The sequence below is a fragment of the Rhinatrema bivittatum genome, chromosome 3, assembly GCF_901001135.1.
Source record: "Rhinatrema bivittatum chromosome 3, aRhiBiv1.1, whole genome shotgun sequence".
In the NCBI taxonomy this organism is placed as follows: Eukaryota; Metazoa; Chordata; class Amphibia; order Gymnophiona; family Rhinatrematidae; genus Rhinatrema; species Rhinatrema bivittatum.
Genome location: NC_042617.1, coordinates 14,853,922 through 14,875,700, shown reverse-complemented (window position 1 = coordinate 14,875,700; position 21,779 = coordinate 14,853,922). Strand labels below are relative to the sequence as shown.

Below are 21,779 nucleotides of genomic sequence, written 5' to 3'. Positions count from 1 at the left end.
GGCGATCCCATGCCGCCAACACGCCGCTCCAAGCCCAACTCCCTAGGCACGTGCACGCTTCACACCAGCAGACTTAAAGGCCCAGTGGCGGAAAATGTCCATGCGGCGCGCGGTAATGACATCAGACACCTTGGGTACTTAAACCCAGTCTTGCCACATCTACCTCGCCTCAGCAACAGGTCCTGCTCCGTGAGAGTATGTTCCAGTGTGATTCCTGTTCCAGCATCCCTGCCTGCTCCTCGCCTTCCATGCCTGCCTTCCTGCTCCTTGCCCTGACAAACTGTCTTCCGCCTGCCTGACCTCTGCCTGGTAATCTGACTCTGAGTGACCTCCGCCTGCCCAGACCTCCAACATGTTCCTTCATCTTCACCCTGCCTGCTGCCTGCCCTGACCTCTGGCCTGTTCCTGACTCTGCCTGTTCTCCGTCTGCCTTGGCTCCAGCCAGTCCAATGCCGCCTCTGCCTCCTCCTCAGGACTCACTCCTTGAGAGGTCCCTACCTAAGTTCTGCCGGCCCCGGTACCCAAGGGCTGAACCTGTGGGGAACGAGGGCGGTGAAGCTCCTGTAGGGCTACCTGCGCCTGCATCGCCTCCTGCCGATAAAAGCCACCAAGAGCCCTCTCCTGGCGGAAGTACCAACCTTGTCGCAGCTCAAGGGTCCACTTCCCTTACAAAAGATATGCATTTTCAGGAGCTCATACATAGCCAAATAGAAGCTTGAGATGGGGTATCTTCTTTACTTAAAACTGCAGGATCCCCTCTTTCTTGCCTCCCTCTGGAACGCGTGATCAACGGCGCTTGATCGGCCACGTGACATCTGAACAGGGAACTGACCGCGTGACAGAGCTGAACTCTCTGATAAGACTGTTTTCTAGGCAGAAATGAACTCTTCAACAGGTTTTAGATCTGTTCTTACACACACAAACACACACCTGACATGTATTGTCTTAGGTCAGTTTTGTTTATGAAGAGAAATTGATATTCCTTCAGAGAAGCCTTATTAAACAGCTGTGCTGGCAGACCAGATAGTTTAGTCATGTATTGTTATTCTGGCCAAAGTTCATCCTCTCTGTATTTCTGCTGAAATAGAGGTCAAACGACTATATTGTGAAGTCAGAATTCATATTTTGCTGCATAGTAGTGAAACTTCTAGTATCTTCCTAAACTCTAGAAATGAAAATCCATACAAAAGAGATTAACCTATATATTTCTCTGCAAGCTGAAGGGGCCAGTGTACTGAGGCATTACACATGTAAGAAGCCCTTAGTAACAATATGATATCTGCTTCCTATACAATTTCAGCTTAAAATCTGAATTCCATAGCTTGCATAGACAATATTTATGCAGAGTTTCTCAGCATTGTTTTACAGAGGAGTCACTTGCAAACCAAGAGCTTTCCTTCTTATGAATTCCATTCAATGATATTTTTCATTTATACTGAGCTATAGAAGTCAGTTTTATCCCATGAATATGAATACAACAAGCTCTGAGAGCTTAATCTTGTCGTAAAAATCACATTGCCTATATTATGTAAATACTTATGCCTATCAGTGTTCAAATGGGCTTAGTTCATAAAATGTGATGTCTAATAAGTTTATCACCCAAAAAGCAGAGTTGCTTACCTGTAACAGCTGTTCTCATAGGACAGCAGGATGTTAGTCCTCACACATGGGTGACATCACAGGATGGAGCCCAATCATGGAACACTTTTGTCAAAGTTTCTAGAACTTTGACTGGCACCTACTGGGCATGCCCAGCAAGGAACCAACCCTGCAACCAGCAGGGGTCCCCCTTCAGTCTTGTGTATAGTAAAAGTACGTGTGAAAAATAAAATAACAAATCGCAAGTGAACCCAACTCCGCAGGGTGGCGGGCAAGTTTCGTGAGGACAAGCAGGATGATAATCCTCACACATGGGTGAGTAGTGAGCTGAGGATGCCTGAGCAATGCACCAAATGCACCCAAAGATGTGCAACAGGCACAACAACAGGGGTGGATTTGGGTAAAAGGTTATCCTGAAAACCCAAAACGGGTCTCTGGTAGGAAGTTGGGTATCAAGCAAAGATTGGCAAAAAATTGAATCTTGTCTGCCAGCCTTGTCTAAGCAATAATGGGCTGCAAAGGTATGGAGAGAGCTCCAGGTCTCAGCTTGACAAATATCAAGAATTGGAACCGAATGAAGGTGTGCCACTGAAGTTGCAACGGCCCTTACAGAGTGTGCTTTCACACAGTCTTGTAGCAGAATGCCTGCTTGCTGGTAGCAAAATGAGATACAGTCCGCCAGCCAGGAGGAAAGGGTCTGTTTTCCACTGGATTTCCCAATTTGATGGTATCAAAGGAAACAAATAATTGGGTGGATTTCCTGTGGGCTGACATGCGGCCTAAATAAAATGCCAAGGCATGTTTGCAGTCTAGGGAATGAAGAGCCCTTTCTCCTGAGTTTGAATGGGGCCTTGGAAAGAAAGTAGGTAAAACTATTGATTGATTAAGATGGAGTTTCTTTTTCAGGCAAAGCCTCCAACTCCATCGACCGCTTCGACATTGTCTGAGCCGGTGCCACCGACCTCTCGCCAGCAGCGGGACACCGGTGCTGCCCGACTAGCACTGACTATTCCGAAGGTGTCGACTTCTTTCTTATTGGCTCCGGAGAAGGACCGAGGAGAACATCGTGAAAAGCATCAACACCATCATTTGAAAGCTCAGTCCACTGATCTAGGCAAGCCCTCGGCCACCGACAAAGAAATCCCATCCAGAGAAGGCTCCATCCTCCTCTGCAACTGGGTCACCGAGGTGTTCCCCACCTTCATTGGTGCCGGGAGCCGCGACTCCACTTTCACCGGTGGACCCTCTGGCTACGCCAGTATTGCCTCCTACTCCGGAGCTAGGGTTGCATGCCCCAGGCGTCTGCGAGGAATTGGATCGGATGATCCAAGAGGCCATCGGTAAGGCACTGCAGGGCTTCCAACCTCCATCTGCGTCGACACCGATGCCAGCCCCAGTCACCGACCTGATACCCACTGCGCTCGCACTGCTACTTGGCAGACTAGATGCGCTGATCGGTGCCCTTCCACCGGTGGAACCGAGGATATTGGTATGTCCACTGCCTTCCACGCCGATACCTTTGTCATTGGAAGATGAGGAAACACCGATGCCGGAACCTATCCCCGACCATCTGGGATCTTGCCACCAATTCGCCCGTCGATGTCACCGGTTCCATCGGTGCCTATTTTGCCATCGATACCGCATTGTCCTCAATTAGTGCCATCATCGATGCCATCGGTGCCACCTCCGATGCTGTCGGTGCCTAGGCCTGATCCTTCAGAAATAGCACCATTACTCCCCTCTGGACATCCTATGGGAGCCGGTGATCAACCTTACGATCCTTGGACCGATGATTCTTCCCAGGATACGGATGATCTACCTTCAGAGCCGACTCTCCCTGAGGAAAGAAGACGTTCCCCCCTCCGAGGACCTGTCCCTTATTAATTTTATAATGGAAATGTCTGAAGCCATAACATTCCAGCTTCAGACAGAAGAGGACTCCAGACACAAAATGCTGGAAGTGCTCCAATTCGTAGATGCACCCAAGGAGATCATGTCCATACCTGTTCATGAAGTTCTCCTGCACTTGCTGAAGAGGAATTGGGAGTATCCAGGCTCTGTACCACTGTAAATCATAAAACAGATGCCACCTATCTGGTACATCAATGTTTTATTTGCATTTTATAAACCTATCTAACATTAAAAACTATCTAACACACTCATACTATACTCATGCACTCACATTTAAAAACAAACATCTTCAAGAAACATGAAAATCAGAAATATTATCAAATAATTCACTTGTAATATAAAGTGCAAATGCTCACATCATATTTTAAACATTATACAATAAATCAACCAACGAAGTCAGTCCTCAACGTATCCAACAAAGATCTTCGTTTCGCCAAGCTTATCTTAATGGCTTCATCAGGGATAGGACTGGTTTGAATGAATAACAGCTATCATCTCAAAATGTTAATGAGTGACACAACTGTAGAGCTTCGAAACTTCAATTTCTTAACAAATTTTCCAACATGCGATCTACAAACCAAATCACATCATTTATCACATATCCCAAAAAAGGACTCAATAATATTCAACAATGAAATAAAGCATAAATTCACCACCTAATTAATTTGATTCATTTTAACGGAAGGACCGAAATATAAATGCACTACTCACACATTAGAATAATTGCCACAAGTTTGTATAATACATTTATACTGACCTAAAGACAGAAAAAAGACAGAAAAAAGACAGAAAAAAGACAGAAAAAAGACCGATAAAAATACCCTGTTACACTATGACAGTTTTCATCCTAAACGGTTAAAAAATAACATCCCGGTGGGTCAGTTCTTACGTTATAGGAGGCTATGCAGCTCGACAATGGATTTTAAAATTCAATCTTCAAAATTATGGGAACGTTTTCGGGCGAGGGGTTATTCTGATTCCTGCATAAAGAAGGCATACAAACGTGCCTTGTATGCCAATCGTGAGAATCTTTTTCTTCCGAGTAATAAAGATGGGCCCTCCAGGGTTATATGTACTGTTCCTTATTCCATTAAAACCTCTGCAATCAAAAATTCTATTCTGAGGCATTGGTATATTTTATCTCCATTACATATTTTTGATCAACCCCCTGTCTTTGCCATTAAGAAGCGACAATCATTGCGTGACAGATTAAAGGGTTCCACCATTAAGACTATTGAAAATAATCGGCTGCAAGGCCAGGTCTCTTGTGGATCCTGTTCCGTTTGTCAGCATGTGATTCATTGCAAAAGTTTTTTTCCTCCCAACACTGATTATAGATACACTTTACCCGGGTTATTTTCATGTGATAGTAGTGGGGTAGTATACATTATTCAATGCCCTTGTGGCTTAATGTATGTGGGACAAACTTGCAGATCGGTACGAACGCGCATTATTGAACACCGTAGCCGTATTAAGGTCCTAAGGGAACATGCTCCTTTGGTTGACCACTGGCGGGAAGCTGAACATTCTTGGGAAGACATTAAATTTTTTGTTATTAAACAAGTGTCGTTAAAAAATGGTGGAGATTTATCTGCTGCGTTGTTACGTGCCGAACAAAGTTTTATTTTCAAATGGAAAACTACGAGCCCTCACGGTCTTAACGGACCGGTTGAGTGGAGTGCGTTTTGGTGATGTTGTGGGCCCCTTTAAATTAGGATGAGTGTATTGATATAAAGGAAGAACACACTAGTGTTCCCCACTCTATTTCAAACATGGAACATACGTCATTTCCGGGTAGGTGTCAGTTAAGAGAACGCGTTGCTGTGCATTGTTGAACGGCAGTCCACTTTCTCATTGTCATTTCCTTTTTTCTTATTTTTCTTTAGTGTTATAATGTCTAAGAGGCTTATGAATGGTGACACATTAAATTTAAGTGTTACGTGGAAGTGTCCCCGTTAGAGGTATGATTTTTTTACCTGATTTTTTCCACTTGCTCTTTACCTGCTTTTTACTTTAACATGGAATTAATGTTGAGATTCATTAGGATAATTGTTTCACGACTTGATTTTTCCTTTTATTATTTTTTTATTTTTGTATATTAGAACGGGTTGAACTTTAGAGTGAGTTGAGAGATGAATGATTTTTGAATCTTCCTTGAAGGTACCTCGTATCGAACACATTTTGAAGTTTGGTGGGTATTCTTTAGTTTACCCATTGTATTATTGTGTATAAGACAGTGGGGATTCACTTTTGCGCTGTTGCGGTTTTTTCCTGTCTTTTTTCTGTCTTTTTTCTGTCTTTTTTCTGTCTTTAGGTCAGTATAAATGTATTATACAAACTTGTGGCAATTATTCTAATGTGTGAGTAGTGCATTTATATTTCGGTCCTTCCGTTAAAATGAATCAAATTAATTAGGTGGTGAATTTATGCTTTATTTCATTGTTGAATATTATTGAGTCCTTTTTTGGGATATGTGATAAATGATGTGATTTGGTTTGTAGATCGCATGTTGGAAAATTTGTTAAGAAATTGAAGTTTCGAAGCTCTACAGTTGTGTCACTCATTAACATTTTGAGATGATAGCTGTTATTCATTCAAACCAGTCCTATCCCTGATGAAGCCATTAAGATAAGCTTGGCGAAACGAAGATCTTTGTTGGATACGTTGAGGACTGACTTCGTTGGTTGATTTATTGTATAATGTTTAAAATATGATGTGAGCATTTGCACTTTATATTACAAGTGAATTATTTGATAATATTTCTGATTTTCATGTTTCTTGAAGATGTTTGTTTTTAAATGTGAGTGCATGAGTATAGTATGAGTGTGTTAGATAGTTTTTAATGTTAGATAGGTTTATAAAATGCAAATAAAACATTGATGCAATTTATTGTATTCCTCTTCTTATGTATGTTGTGTAGTACTGTGGTGAAGAGGTTCTATTTTTGTGTTGACCCTTGTGTGATTATACCTATCTGGTACAGACAGCCTCTGGTTTCCAAATCCCACTGCTGGATCACCATTCTGTGGTTGTGGAGTCAGCCCAGAAAAAAGCACGACGTTCTAAGCCTTATTCTTCCATTCCTCCAGGGAAAGAACAGAGGTCCCTCAATGCATTTGGCCATTGTGTTTTCCATGGATCAATGCTTATTTTTCGCATTGCCTCCTATCAGTTATACATGACCCAGAATAACAGAGACCTATTCAAGAAGATCCAGGATTTCTCTGAATCTTTACCCGACCAGCTTCAGGATCAACTTAATGCCCTGGCTCAAAAGGATCTAGATGCTGGCAAGCACAAGGTCCGCGCTGCCTAAGATATTTTTGACACTGACTCTAGGGTGTCCGCAGCGGGAATTAGTGCACGAAGATGGGCCTGGCTGAAGTCATAAGAACATAAGAACATAAGAAAATGCCATACTGGGTCAGACCAAGGGTCCATCAAGCCCAGCATCCTGTTTTCCAACAGTGGCCAATCCAGGCCATAAGAACCTGGCAAGTACCCAAAAACTAAGTCTATTCCATGTAACCATTGCTAATGGCAGTGGCTATTCTCTAAGTGAACTTAATAGCAGGTAATGGACTTCTCCTCCAAGAACTTATCCAATCCTTTTTTAAACACAGCTATACTAACTGCACTAACCACATCCTCTGGCAACAAATTCCAGAGTTTAATTGTGCGTTGAGTAAAAAAGAACTTTCTCCGATTAAAAAAGAACTTGCCCCACTCGAGCTCAAACCCTCTTCAACCCCACACCTCTACCAGACCAGTGAGACAAGCTTACAGAAACAACCTTCAGATCCCACCGATAAAGACAGCATTAAGTAAAAGAGCATTTTCCACGGCCGATCCCAAACTCTGGAACTCTCTCCCGTCAGACCTCAGATTAGTGCAATGCCCAGTTATATTTAAAAAAAGACTCAAGACTTGGTTATTCAACCAAGCATTCTCATAACTTCAGTCAGCTGAATTCCCTTCCAATGATCCTTTCATTGATAACCCCCTAGAGAACTCGCATGTCATTTACTTATCTTTAAGCAGTCTAAAATCAAAAACCTAGCCTTATGCCGAACATCTGTTCTCCAGCCTACACTAGGCTCCGTAACTTTTACGTTATGTTATTAACCCCATATATCTGTATCCAAGTTCTAACTACCTGTTTATTGTAAGACATCAACTTGTCATTGTTATTGTTTAGAATGTAAACCGAATTGATTAGTAATTCTGTTACTGGAAAATTGGTATATAAAAGTGCTAAATAAATAAATAAATAGTTTTAAATGTGCCCCATGCTAACTTCATGGAGTGCCCCCTAGTCTTTCTACTATCCGAAAGAGTAAATAACCGATTCACATCTACCCGTTCTAGACCTCTCATGATTTTAAACACCTCTATCATATCCCCCCTCAGTCGTCTCTTCTCCAAGCTGAAAAGTCCTAACCTCTTTAGTCTTTCCTCATAGGGGAGTTGACCTCTGACTTAAGACCAGAGGTACAGGACAGATTGGCTGACCTGCCCTGCGCTGGAGACAATCTCTTCGGGGACAAAATCCGGGAGACTGTAGCACAGCTCAAAGACAACCATGAGACGCTATGCCAGCTTTCGTCCATGACTTCTGATTTCCCTTTCACCTCTAAAAGGACATTCCAAAGAGACTCTAAGTGGCCATCCTTCAAGCCACGGAGATATTATCCTCCTGCTACTCGAAGTCGCCCCTCCAGACCTTACCAGAAAGGTCAGGCCAGACCAGACCATCCCATCCTCAGAAGACTCAGCCAGCCCCTCCATCGGGCCCAGCTGCTGGATTTTGACTCCTCGCTGGACAGCATAAGCCAACCTTCTCTACCGTCTGTACCCGGTGATCGGTTGTGCCACTTCACCAACATATGGCACACGATCACTTCAGATCAGTGGATACTTGCTGTACTGACTCAAGGTTACCACCTCAACTTCCTGTCTGTACCAGCAGACTCCCCACCTCGGCCGACATGGGGATCTTCTGATCACTCCTCTCTTCTGGAGGAGGAGGTTTCAACCCTCCTGAAATCCCAGGCAGTAAAACACGTGCCCCTCTCCCAGCAGGGGCAGGGGTTTTATTCCAGGAATATCCTCTTCCCAAAAAAGTCAGGGGGCATTCGTCCAATACTGGACCTGCGTGCCTTAAACAAATATCTGCAGAAGGAAAAGTTGGGCTCTCTACTTCCTCTTCTACAAAGAGGAGATTGGCTTTGCTCTCTAGATCTTCAGGACGCATATACACACATCTCGATCACTCCGTTTCACCGCAAATTCCTTCAATTCCTGGTCGGCCCCCGGCACTTTCAGTACTGGGTACTGCCATTCGGCCTATCATCCGCACCTCGAGTCTTTACCAAGTGCCTCGTAGTGGTCGCGGCCTACCTGAGATGTCAAGGCGTCCATGTCTACCCTTATCTCGACGATTGGTTGATAAGGTTGGTTGATAAGGGCTCCAACTCAAAGGGATGCACTAGCCTACTTACGTCTAACTATCCATATGTTGCTGTCTCTCGGGTTTCCGATCAACTACCCCAAGTCCAGCCTAGTTCCTTCTCAAACCCTATCCTTCATAGGAGCCAACCTGAACACTATGCAGGCAAAAGCATTCCTCCCTCAGGATCGAGCTCGTACTCTCATATCCCTCGCACATTGCCTCCAGAATTGAGATTACATGACAGCTCATCATTTCCTCATTTGCTGTGTCACATGGCATCCTCTGTTCATGTCACTCTAATGACACGCCTCACCATGAGAGTCATGCAGTGGACTCTGAAGTCCCAGTGGACTCAGACTTATCATCCAATGTCCAGCATTTTCCACATTACTAAGCAGCTCTACCTGTCGCTGGTCTGGTGGATTTAACTCTCCAATCTCCTTCAAGGCCTTCCCTTTCAAGTTCTAGAACCTTAAATTATCCTAATACCAGACGTCTCCAATCTAGGTTGGGGTGCTCATGTCGACGACCTACAGACTCAGGGTACCTGGTCTCCAGAGGAAGCCAAACATCAGATAAATTTCCTGGAACTTCGAGCAGTCAGATATGCCCTCAGTCTTTCAGGTTTGCCTCTCAAACAAGACCATCCTGATTCAAACAGACAACCAGGTAGCGATGTGGTACATCGATAAGCAAGGGGGAACGGGCTCCTACCTTCTGTGTCAGGAAGCTGCACAGATATGGGCATGGGCTCTTTCCCACTTGATGTACCTCAGAACAACCTACTTGGCAGGCGTGGACAATGTTCTGAAAGACAGGTTGAGTCGGATCTTTCATCCACACGAATGGTCTCTCAACCTCATGGTAGCGGACACAATCTTCCAACGTTGGGGTTATCCACAAATAGATCCCTTTGCGTCCATTCACAACTGCAAAGTAGAGATCGTCTGCTCACTCACTCGCAGCCGCCACTCACAGCCGAGGGACGCCTTTGCCCTCTCGTGGTCCAGCAGTCTCCTCTATGCGTACCCTCCACTTCCACTCATATCGAAGACTCTTGTGAAGTTAGGAAGGGACAAGGGTTTAATGATCCTAATAGCCCCTCACTGGCCACGCCAAGTCTGGTTCTCGATCCTCCGGGACTCGCCGGCGCATCCCTCTAGGGAAGGATCCACTTCTGATAACTCAGAACAACGGGTGCCTACGCCACCCCAACCTCCAGGCCCTGTATCTGATGGCCTGAATGTTGAAAGGTTAATACTTCAACCCCTTAACCTTTCAGAGTCGGTATCCCGAGTCCTGGTAGCTTCACAAAAGCTTTCCACGAGACTGTCTTATCATTCTAAGTGCAAAAGGTTTATGGTCTGGTGCACGTCCATGTCCATAGACCCCCTTCATTTGTTCCACCTCAAAGTTTTTGGACTATCTCTGGCACCTGTCCGAGTCAGGCCTCAAAACTTCCTCTATAAGGGTGCATGTCAGTGCGATAGGCGCTTTCCACAATGGCATGGGAGATGTCTCTATTTCGACACAACCCTTAGTCACATGCTTCATGAGAGGTTTGCTCCACCTGAAACATCCATTGCGCCCTCCGGCCCCTGCTTGGGACCTTAATGTGGTCTTAGGACGGCTCATGAAACCTCCATTTGAGCCTCTCCACTCCTGCGATCTCCGCTGTCTCACTTGGAAAGTGATTTTTCTTCTCACTATCACATCCGCTCACAGAGTTAGTGAGTTACAGGCATTAATCACCTGCCCGCCTTACACCAAAATTATACATGACAGAGTGATACTCCGTACACAACCTATGTTTTTACCAAAGGTAGTGTTGGAATTTCATCTTAATCAATCATCATCTTACCTACTTTCTTTCCAAGGCTCCATTCAAACCCAGGAGAACAGGCTCTACATTCCCTGGACTGCAAAGATGCCCTAGCCTTTTATCTAGAGCACACATCAGCCAACAGGAAGTCCACTCAATTATTTGTTTCTTTCGATAACATCAAATTGGGAAATCCAGTGGGAAAACAGACCATTTCCTCCTGGTTGGCGGACTGTATCTGCTTTAGCTACCAGCAAGCAGGCATTCCGCTAGAAGACCGTGTAAAAGCACACTCTGTTAGATCCGTGGCAATCTCAGTGGCACACCTTCATTCGGTGCCACTTATTGATATTTGTAAGGCTGCGACCTGGAGCTCTCTCCATACCTTCGCAGCCTATTATTGCTTAGATAAGGCTGGCAGGCAAGATTCCATTTTTGGCCAGTTTGTACTACGCAACTTATTCTCAGCTTAACTACCCAACATCCTACCAGCGACCCATTCAGGGTTTTCAGGATACCCTCCTGCCCAAATCCACCCCTATTGTTGTGCCTGTTGTACATCTTTGGGTGCATTTGGTGCATTGCTCGGGCATCCTCAGCTTGCTACTCACCCAATTGTAAGGACTACCATCCTGCTTGTCCTGTGAGAAAGCAGAGTTGCTTACCTGTAACAGGTGTTCTCACAGGACAGCAGGATGTTAGTCCTCATGAAACCCGCCCGCCACCTCACGGAGTTGGGTTTGCTTGCGATTTATTTTATTTTTCGCATGTACTTCTTTCTATATACGAGACTGAAGGGAGAGCTTGCTGGATACAGGGTTAGTGCCATGCTGGGCATGCCTAGTAGTGATGTGAATCGTTTTTTGACGATTTAAAATATCGTCCGATATATTTTAAATCGTCAAAAATCGTTAGAGGCGATATATAATAGGAATTCCCCCGATTTATCGTCAAAAATCGTAAATCGGGGGAAGGGGGAGGGCGGGAAAACCGGCACACTAAAACAACCCTAAAACCCACCCTGACCCTTTAAAATAAATCCCCCACCCTCCCGAACTCCCCCAAAATGTCTTAAATTACCTGGGGTTGAGAAAGCAACAAGGAAGGCTATCTAACAAAGCCGTTGGGGCAACAAAAAAAGGATTAGAAGCCAAGATGTCAAGAAATGTGGATCCTTTATTGGTGTTTTTAAGATTTTAAGTCTCCAATAAAGGATCCACATTTCTTGACATCTTGGCTTCTAATCCTTAAATTACCTGGGGTCCAGTGGGGGGGTCCCGGTGTGATCTTCCACTGTCGGGCCACGGGTGCGTTGATAGAAATGGCGCCGGCGCTACCTTTGCCCTGTCATATGACAGGGCAAAGGTAGTGCCGGCGCCATTTTGGTTCCTGTCCCCCGACGTCATGAGCGTAGGAGATCGCTCCCAGACCCCCGCTGGACCCCCAGGGACTTTTGGCCAGCTTGGGGGGGCCTCCTGACCCCCACAAGACTTGCCAAAAGTCTAGCGGAGGTCCGGGAATGACCTCCTGCACTCGAATCGTGTTGCCTTATGGCCGGCGCCATTTTGCAAAATGGCGCCGGCCATATGGCCATTTTGCAATACGGCAACACGATTCGAGTGCAGGAGGTCGTTCCCGGACCCCCGCTGGACTTTTGGCAAGTCTTGTGGGGGTCAGGAGGCCCCCCCAAGCTGGCCAAAAGTCCCTGGGGGTCCAGCGGGGGTCCGGGAGCGATCTCCTACGCTCGTGACGTCGGGGGACAGGAACCAAAATGGCGCCGGCGCTACCTTTGCCCTGTCATATGACAGGGCAAAGGTAGTGCCGGCGCCATTTCTATCAACGCACCCGTGACCCAAGAGTGGAACATCACACCGGGACCCCCCCACTGGACCCCAGGTAATTTAAGACATTTTGGGGGGGTTCGGGAGGGTGGGGGATTTATTTTAAAGGGTCGGGGTGGGTTTTAGGGTTGTTTTAGTGTGCCTGAGAGTGGAAGATCACACCGGGACCCCCCCACTGGACCCCAGGTAATTTAAGACATTTTGGGGGGGGTTCGGGAGGGTGGGGGATTTATTTTAAAGGGTCGGGGTGGGTTTTAGGGTTGTTTTAGTGTGCCTGAGAGTGGAAGATCACACCGGGACCCCCCACTGGACCCCAGGTAATTTAAGACATTTTGGGGGGGGTTCGGGAGGGTGGGGGATTTATTTTAAAGGGTCGGGGTGGGTTTTAGGGTTGTTTTAGTATGCCGGTTTTCCCGCCCTCCCCGATTTACGATTTACACGATATTTAAAAAAACAAAACTGCGACGATCCGATTCCCTCCCCCCCCAGCCGAAATCGATCGTTATGACGATCGATCACACGATTCATATCTCTAATGCCTAGTAGGTGCCAGTCAAAGTTCTTGGAACTTTGACAAAAGTGTTCCGTAATTGGGCTCCATCCTGATGATGTCACCCATGTGTGAGGACTAACATCCTGCTGTCCTGTGAGAACACCTTTTACAAGTAAGCAACTCTGCTATGCCTTCGAACGTGAAGAAGCCGGTGAAGGATGGTCACTGGTGTCTCGATGGTGCTGAGACATCGATGGCGATGGAATTGATGAAGTGGAAGGCTTTCGACCTGGCGTTCTCTTGGCTGGAGTAGACGGAGACACACGCTTGAATAGGTGTTCCATCTTATCCAAGTGGGCCCTGAGGCCTTTTGGCATCATATGGGGACAGCTAGTGCACCGTTGGAAGTCGTGAGTGGGCCCCAAGCACAAGATACAAACGGCATGAGGGTCCGTAATGGACATTGTCCTCAGGCACTCGGGGCATTTTTGAAACCCGGTCGCCATTTTTCAAAAAAGAAGGGCGGTACGCGGTCGGTGGCCGTGCAGTCGGTGGCCGATGAAAGCACCGCGGGGAACCAACCGCAAAGGACGAGGTAAAACTTACTGACAGAGGTCGGTGGTCAATGGGGGACCCTGGGATTGGGAAAAAGTTTGAAATTGTAAAGAAAGTTTCCGTGAGGAAAATACTTGTGAGGAATTTTCACAGAGCTCCTAAAAACCGCGAGGCTACTGCTGCACAGAAAAAAGAGACTGAAGGGAGACCCCTGGTGGATGCAGGGTTGGTAATCAATAACTAGCTATGTATTAGTTGCCGAGAGTAAACTTAATTATCGCACTTAAAAACTTGAAACTTTATTTTTTATTATAACAGAAAATTGTTCTATATTTTATTATATTTTTTATGGTGGATAAAAGACCTCAGTATTGGCGGGATTTCCGAAACTGGAAACCTCTTAGGAGCCAATTGTTTCAGTCACCGGTCTTATATTCTCTCATTTTTATTTTAATAAAAATTGTCCAAAATAACTATATTAATAGATTTTTTTATTATTATTAATGTAATGTTATTGTGATTTAGTATTGGTTGATTGTTATCTATTATTGAAGAGAATATACTTCTTGTTGTAAATCTCACCAATTGTCTTCAAAATTTTGACAAAAATATCCTTCTTCTTAATTGTCATTAATATTGACCATCAGCTATTGATTCTTGTGGTAATCACGTGACTTTTTCAATGGTTTTCTCCACGACATCAATATTAAAATCTTATCTGATAGCCCTACTTGGGAAGTCCCATCATGGTATCAAAAATGTGTTAATATTTCAAACTTCTCCCAGATGGATAGCACTTGCGGTAAGTAATTCTTGTTAACCACACTGTCGCAATCTTTATAAAGTGTGATGCTTGCGGTATATAATTCTTTTTTAACCGCACTGCCACTGCTTAAATTTAAGCAGATCAATTATCTGTTGCCAACATTCTTTGATAATCCCGACATTAAATAGGAAACTTTAAACCCGTGCACTTATCTGGCGCTTGTATCCAGAATTTCTTAAATTGCTGCGCTTCCGTGCCTCAGGATGATATGGTCTGATTGAGCCCTGATTGAGTGATTGAGCCCAACACCGGTTGAAGGAGAGACTCGTTAAGATTAGCCAGCCCTGAAGCAGCGTTTTCCATTGCGAAACGTCGGCCAAGTTGGCGGCGGTCAAACAGACCATATCATCCTGAGGCACGGAAGCGCAGCAATTTAAGAAATTCTGGATACAAGCGCCAGATAAGTGCACAGGTTTAAAGTTTCCTATTTATTAAAATAAAAATGAGAGAATATAAGACCGGTGACTGAAACAATTGGCTCCTAAGAGGTTTCCGGTTTCGGATATCCCGCCAATACTGAGATCTTTTCTCCACCATAAAAAATATAATAAAATATAGAACAATTTTCTGTTATAATTTATTTATTTATTTACTATTTTTCTATACCGACCTTCATGGTTAAATACCATATCAGGTCGGTTTACATCGAACAAGGGGATTGTAACAGAAAATACATATTTAAATAAGTGAATAAACAGAAGAATCAAAGTTACATTCAACAGGGATGGTAAAAACTTGGAAGCTTAAGCAGCTGGAAAGAAAGGCCTAAGAAAGCATAAAGTTAAGTAAACATAAAACCAACACGGTAACATGGTTAGTGCTAGATTAAGTGGTTAGAAGAAACTTGTGCTTGTGGAAGTTAAAAGGATGTCAAAGTCCATAGGTCTTGGGAAGAAATAATAAAAAATAAAGTTTCAAGTTTTTAAGTGCGATAATTAAGTTTACTCTCGGCAACTAATACATAGCTAGTTATTGATTTTCAACATATTGTATACTAGTTATTCCCCAATTATATTTCGGGATGCAGGGTTGGTGGCATGCTGGGCATGCTCAGTATGCCAGTCAAAGTTCTAGAAACTTTGAGAAAAGTGTTCCATGATAGGGCTCCATCCGATGATGTCACCCACATCCTGCTTGTCCTGGGAGAATAAAGAAAATGTAAACATTTTTGCAAAAAATCTGGCCCAATACATAGAAAAAAAACTTTAAAATAACTCTGCATTGTCCCATATATGCGTGTATATGGCTGCGTGGAAATCTACTACATTATTTTATAACCTACATGTATCAGGTGCAAGCATCTTATAAAATATATTTAGTTATAAAATTGTAGACCGGACACAGATCCAAGATGGCGGCCTAAGGGAGAGGTCGCAACAGAGAGGCTCTCTGAACTAGCATACCTGCCACGAAAATTCATGCCTCACACCAAGAGGAAGGGTCGGATTCGCCAGGACTCCTCAGTGCCGGTGGCGATGGCTCCCTCCCAACCGACGATTGAGGGCTTCTTTGTCCCGACTGCCACTTCAACTCCAGGAGGGTCCGCGGGGGTGCCGAGCGAGGAGCATGCAGACTCACCCCAGGACATACAAGCTTCGCTGAGTCCTGGAGCGCCCGAGACGCCCTCCCCCCCGACCCGCAGCAACATCCAGGACCCGGGCTGGGCTCCCCTTCAGCTCCTGCTGGAAAAGGGCATGGCCACCGAGGCGGCGAGAGGAGAGTTTGCCGCGAGTGTAACTGAGGCTAGCGCTGCTGCTGTGAAGGAACAGCTAAACTCCCCGAGCAGGAGTGAGAGACGAGTGAACAGAGAATAGAGCGCTTCCGGTTTCAATCCGACGGGGGATGGGGACTCGACCAACGAAATTGAGAAAATTTCAGAGGTTTGTCGAGGAATTGAGGTAGGCACAAGCCACATTCTAAAATTGGTTAAACCTTTAGAAATAACATTAGAAACGGTCTGGAGTGCGTTGGTAATGCTTGAGAAAGCGATCTCAGCATTAACTCAGACCCTGATGAAAAATCAGGGAAGTATTGAAAAAATTGAGCCTATGGTTGCAAGGCATGATGTAAAAATACAAGAGTTGGAAGATAAAACTAAAGTGATGCAAGAAGTACAAACAAATTTGGTGAAATCAGATTTGGAGAATTTTAGGAAACCTGAGAATTTGGAAAACATGCAAAGAAAGTTGAATCTAAGGATTTTGAACTTTCCACAATTAAGAATGACTCCATTGAGAGATTTATTTAAGAAATATCTGACAGAAATTTTGCAAATTACTCCTGAATTGATACCAACATTGGCAAATATCTATTATCTGAAAAAAACAAATCTGGACAATTCACCCCTGAATCTTGGCAGTAATTTAACTGCATTTCTTGAATCGTCAGCGGAGGAGCAAGTTGAGTCGCGTGGAACAGTTTTTGTTTCCTTTGTATTCTTGATAGATAGAGATATGATTTTAAAATCATTCTTTCGAAATAGGGAGAAACTATTCTACGGGCAAAAGGTCTGGATTTTTCCAGACATTACTAAGACAACGCAAATCCGAAGAAAAAAGATGCTGGAAATGTGCCAGGAGGCAAGGGCGATAGGTGCTAAAGTAACTGTTAGATATCCTTGCAAGTGTGTGCTAACTTTGAATAATAATCGTTATATATTTTATGAACCGGACCATCTTCGATCATTAATAGATAGCCATAAGAATGTGGGGAGTGTAACCTAGTCTCGTGCATGAAGTATAGAAGCAGCATTCCTCCCAATATTTTGGTTTATTAATGTTCCTTGAAGTAAATGCTCCTGTAAACTTGGATCTCCTATATTACCGTTTAAATACGATAAATGGGGGGGAAGTTGATGAAGGAATTGTGTGGTAAATATTTAATTTCTTTATTCGAACTTTGTTTTCAATTTTCCTAATGTTATTGAAAATTGGATTTATTCTGTAAATCATATTAAAACTGCATAAATAAAGAATTTAAAAAAATAAAATAAAATTGTAGACCGCAATATCATTACGTCTAGGTGGTTCTACAAATAACATCCATAAAATAAAACATAAAACACATCACATTAAAATACAAACATCATACGACTAATTAAAACACAGTACAATAACCATTGTTCTCAACAGCGGCAAGCACCACTACTCTAATCATACTTGTATATTTACACCAACATGCACACTTATGTTTAGTTGCACACAAATACCTGCAATGCATAGAAAGTGTGCAAAAAAATTGAATTTGCTTGCATAAAACCTTTATTTACACGCAGAAGTCAGTATATTTTTAAAAATGCACACGTAACTAAAATTATCAGTATGCTGATACTTCCACCAGTTCACCCATTCCTTCTCCAGGTCATCGAGACCCTGCTAGTTCTTCACCCTGAACTCCCTCCAGTTCACCTAGAACTCTCAGCCAACTGATAGCTGACACAGGCGAGTGATATCAATTGTGCTGGCTATTAGCAGGAATAAAATTATGTGAATAAGTTGTGCAATGGATTCACATAAATCTCTTATAAATAGCAATTTATACACCTATGTCTTGGCCCCACCCAGGAACACCCCTAGACCGCCCTTTTTTTGCATAGGTAAATGTTTAAGTGAAACAAAAAATGCATGTACTTTTGATATTTATAAAAAAGCACACTAGTACAAACTACTTATGCAGATATATGCTAATTGTACACTCTTAACTCTTTTTAAAATTCACTCCTAATAGTAGAAGATGAATCTTCAGAAAAAAATTACAATAAAAAAGGAGGAAAAGCAGAGAAAAGCATATGACCAGACAGCAGATGAAAAATGACTGAGGGAGACTATACATGTGGTAGATGCATGGGAAATTCCTCTCATAGCTAATAAAACCTAGAGCTTTGCAAGAAAGCAAAATTTCTTACCTTGTAATAGGTGTTATCCCAGGACAGCAGGATGTAGTCCTCACATATGGGTGACGTCACTGTCGGAGCCCTATTGCGGGAAAATGTCTGTCAAAGTTTCTAGAAACTTTTGACTGGCACTGTGAGGCCACTGAGCATGCCCAGCATGCCATGATATTCTCTGCCACAGGGGTCTCACTCTAGTCTCATGTATAGCAATAAGCTTTAGCAAAAATAAAATAATAAATGGAACATACCCAACTCCGCGGGGTGGCAGGTGGGTTTCGTGAGGACTTCATCCTGCTGTCCTGGGATAACACCTATTACAAGATAAGCAATTTTGCTTTATCCCAGGACAAGCAGGATGCTAGTCCTCACATATGGGTGATTAGCAAGCTAGAGGCTGAGTCATTATGTATTGAAGCAACAGTGAAGTATTGTTGTTGGAAATGAGTCAGCCGAAAATCACAGCAGTTTGGTTGTAGAAGGAGTTGGGATTAAACTGGAAACAAGTTCTTTAGGACAGATTGTCCATAGGCTGAATCCTGTCGTCCTTCTTTGTCCAAACAGTAATGAGCTGCGAAGGTGTGAAGAGAACTCCACGTTGCTGCTTTACATATGTCAAGGATTGGCACTGAACGATAGTATGCTACTAAGGTTTGCATTGCTCTTACAGAATGTGCTTTACTCGCCCTTGGAGGGGAAGGCCTGCTTTTTCATAGCAAAACTGTATGCAATCTGCTAGCCAATTGGAGAGAGTATGTTTACCCACTGCTTTACCCGGTTTGTTTGGATCATAGGAAACAAAAAGCTGATTGGATTTCCTGTGGACTGCAGTGTGATTTAAATAAAAAGATAGTGTACGCTTACAGTCCAAAGTATGTAAGGCTCGTTCTCCTTGGTGAGAATGAGGCCGTGGAAAGAATGAAGATAAAACTATGGACTGGTTCAAGTTGAATTCCGTAACTACCTTAGGAAGGAATTTTGGATGTGTACGGAGAACCACTCTGTCATGTAGGAACTTTGTGTAAGGTGCGTACGTGACAAGTGCTTGTAACTCACTAACCCTTCTAGCAGATGTAATGGCAATGAGGAAGATAGTCTTCCATGTGAGAAATTTAAGATCACAGTAATCTATGGGTTCGAATGGAGAATGCATTAGTCTTGTTAAAACCAGATTCAGGTCCCATTCTGCAACAGATGGCCGAATTGGTGGTTTAAGTTGAGTTAAGCCTCTCATAAATTTAGTAACAAGAGGTTGTGAGGATATAGGTGCATCTCCCATCTTATTATGGTAAGCTGAGATTGCACTTAAATGTACTCTTACAGATGAAGTCTGGAGACCAGAATCTGAAAGAAGGTATAAGTAGTCTTGTAGAGAAGTAGTGGGGCAAGTGAAAGGATCAATATTGTTTTGCCTGCAGCACAAAGGGAATCTCTTCCATTTCAAAGAATAGTTCTTTCATGTGGAAGGCTTACGTGAAGCTATAAGCACTTGAGATACATTGGTTGAAAGATTGAGTGGTCGTAAAATCAAGTTTTCAACATCCATGCTGTCAGGGATAGGGACTGAAGATTGGGATGGTGCAACCGACCCTGATCCTGAGTTATGAGAGTGGGAGCTATTCCCAGACGAATTGGATCCCTGACTGAGAGGTCTAGGAGTGTGGGAAACCATACTTGTCAAGGCCAATACGGGACTATGAGTATCATGAACCCCTTGTCCTGTTGTAGTTTCACTAGAGTTTTGGTTATGAGCGGTATTGGAGGTTACGCGTACAGTAGGCCTGAGTTCCAAGGGCGAGCAAAGACGTCCTTGGCTGGCTGGTTTTTCTGTTTGTGAAGAGAACAGAATCTGTCCACTTTGTGATTCAGATGTGACGCAAAGAGGTCTTTTGTCGGTTGTCCCCAACGTTGGAATATCCTGGTTGCTACTGAGGGATCCAGGGACCACTCGTGTGGCTGGAACTGACGACTGAGTCGATCTGCCATTACATTGTGTATGCCTGCCAGATAAGTGGCCTAGAGGAACACTGAGTGGTTCAGGGCCCAGCCCCAAATCTGCACCGCTTCTTGACAAAGGAGATATGAACCCATACCTCCTTGTTTGTTGATGTACCACATGGCTACTGTGTTGTCCATTTGGATCAGAACAGTCTTGTGTGAAAGGCAGTCCTTGAACGCATGCAGTGCATAACGTATAGCTCAAAGGTCCAGGAAATTGATTTGGAATGTTGCTTCGAGTTTTGTCCAAGTACCCTGAGTTTGGAGACTGTCTATGTGTGCTCCCCAACCCAAGGTGGATGCATCTGTAGTTAACGTTATCTGTGGGACTGGTTGTTGGAAAGGTAGGCCCTTGCGCAAATTGTCCTTGTTCACCCACCAAAGTAGAGAAGAACGTAGCTGGTGGGTTACTTGAATTGGAGAATGTAGTAGTTGAATGGCTTGGATCCATTGAGATCGTAAAGTCCATTGAGTTACCCGCATGGCTAGTGTTGCCATAGGAGTGACATGAACTGTGGAGGCCATGTGGCCTAGTAAGGTTAGAAACTGATGAGCTGTTGCTTGTTTCTTTGAGTGAATCGAGTTTGCCAACAGGGACAGTGGTTCTGCTCGATCCTCGGGTAGAAAGGCTCTTGATAGGATAGTGTTCAAGTCTGCACCTATGAATTGAAGTAGGTGAGATGGAGTAAGGTGGGATTTTTGATAATTGATGAGAAAACCCATGGAGTGAAGTAGGGAAATTGTGCGACTGAGAGAGGTGAGAGCTCCCTCTTGAGAGTGACTTCTGATGAGCCAGTCGTCTAGATATGGAAAGACATGGACACTTTGCTTGTACAAATGTCCTGCTATTACTGCCAGACATTTGGTGAATACTGTAGGAGCAGAAGCAAGGCCGAATGGTAGGACTCTGTATTGGAAATGTTGATGACCCACCATGAAGCGCAGGTACTTGCGATGAGGAGGGAATATTGGAATGTGAGCATAAGCGTCTTGAAGATCCAAAGAACAAAGCCAGTCTCCTGTTTGAATAAGTGGAAGCATGGTGCCTAGAGAAACCATCCTGAACTTTTCTTTTTTCAGAAATTTGTTGAGATTTCTGAGGTCTAGGATGGGTCGTAGGCCTCCGGTTTTCTTTGGAATGAGGAAATAACGTGAATAGAATCCTCTTCCTTTCTGAGACCTGGGTACCAGCTCTATTGCCTTAGCTGTCAGAAGGGTGGATAATTCTATTTGTAGTTGAAGCATGTGATTTTTGCTGAGATGAGATTGATTTGGTGGAAAATCTTGGGGAATTGAAATGAAATTGAGTTGATAACCTCTGTATTGGTCCGATGTTATTGATGTCCAATTGTTGTAAAACTTGGATATCCGGCCTCCCACTGGTAGTCCTGGC

General features: G+C 43.9%; 1 protein-coding gene and 1 long non-coding RNA gene across 2 annotated transcripts in view; one reads left to right on the top strand and one right to left on the bottom strand.

Moving 5' to 3' along the window:
* The window catches only part of DNAH8 (dynein axonemal heavy chain 8), a 1,926,251-nt gene that overhangs the window by 1,149,446 nt on the left and 755,026 nt on the right, over positions 1-21,779 (bottom strand).
* LOC115086702 lies at positions 5,378-6,038 on the top strand. The gene is made up of 3 exons (XR_003855309.1): positions 5,378-5,471; positions 5,613-5,701; positions 6,012-6,038. It is a non-coding gene; the product is annotated as an uncharacterized LOC115086702 (long non-coding RNA).